Raw genomic sequence first — 1,396 nt, 5'->3', positions numbered from 1 at the left:
CAAATTGAGGGGGGGGGGGTGGACGTTCTACATTCAACTTTTATATAACTATATCTTTTTTTTTGCTACAGTTGCACTTTTTGTAAAGCAAAAACAAATGTTACAAAACAAAATGTAAGTGAAAGAGGCACACGTGTCTAGGGATAAGTGCACGGACATGCGACATAGCGTATGCACACACAACAAACTAATGTTTTTTTTGTATTGAGAATTTTGCTGTAGAATGGTACAAAAACTCCTGTTTTGGAAAATAATCATTATGTTTTTGCAGAGTATTGAAATTTTCTGTAGGAAAAAGAGCGTTTTATTCTGTAAATGAAATGGAGCAACCATTTTTTCTGTTTAGCTAGTCTCTGGTATGTGGGCCCGTTCAGACAAACTCCTTTTTCCCCTACTACAGTCAACGACACTGTTCGAAATCTGAGAGGCAGCGGACAGAGAGAGATAGAACGGGTGAGGAAGGAAGCTGCATCACGGGGGCGACCAAATCGAAGCTTCGTGCCGCGGAAGTTGCCGGCGGCGAGATGGTCGGCGACGCGGGTGTGCCCCCAGACATATGGAACCGTGAGGATCAGGTAAGGCGCTGGTCCCTTTTCCCCTCTGCCTCCTCCTCCTCATCTCCACGATTATCCCGCGCGCCGCGTTGCCTGTGTAATGGGAGAAGCAAAATCGAGCACGAGATCTACGATTTCGTTGGTCAAGCGGAGCCTAGTTATTTTCGCGGGAGGCGAGTGTATTTTTGACGCTGTTGCAGCCCCCTCAGCACAGGAATCCATGTGCGTGAAGCCCAAATCGAGCTTTGGATCTGCAATTTTTTTGGTTCCCGTCTAAATTGCTTGCGAATGACGATACCGAGACAGAATTTGCAAGCTGATTTAAGCCCACCTAGCAAACTTCCGACCAATTTGTTTAATCCCTAGGATTTTTCTCCATGGAAAATGTGTGTAAGCTGTTTTTTAGTTCAGTTCATATCTGCTGTTAGTTTTGTTTTGTTTTTAGCTTCTGCACATGTTTTGGTTGACTGAGTGATTAGGTCTAGGTATGGGGATAGTGTTGACATGCACATGTTTGGTTGACTGAGACAGAGATTCATGAGGAGTCTGTGGTTTGTTTTTTTGGTTCTGCTGTTCATGATATGTTTTTTTGTTTTGTGAAACATATGCTTGCTGGTTTAATAGTTTTTAGGTATGGCGGTAGTGTTTTTAATATGCAGATGTTTTTGGTTGAGTCAGGAGGGGAGAATCTGTACTGTGTGGGATGTAGTTTTTGTTACCTTGTAGGTTAATCTGTAGTCGGCAAGCAATGTGTGCCCAGTGGATAATTGGGCTCTGCGTTATCACTTCAAGCAACAAATCTGAATCGAAAGCAGCGTAGTTGTATACTGTATGGGGTGTGT

Source organism: Hordeum vulgare, chromosome 7H, assembly GCF_904849725.1.
Source record: "Hordeum vulgare subsp. vulgare chromosome 7H, MorexV3_pseudomolecules_assembly, whole genome shotgun sequence".
NCBI classification, from domain to species: Eukaryota; Viridiplantae; Streptophyta; class Magnoliopsida; order Poales; family Poaceae; genus Hordeum; species Hordeum vulgare.
Note: the sequence above shows the minus strand (reverse complement) of the source record.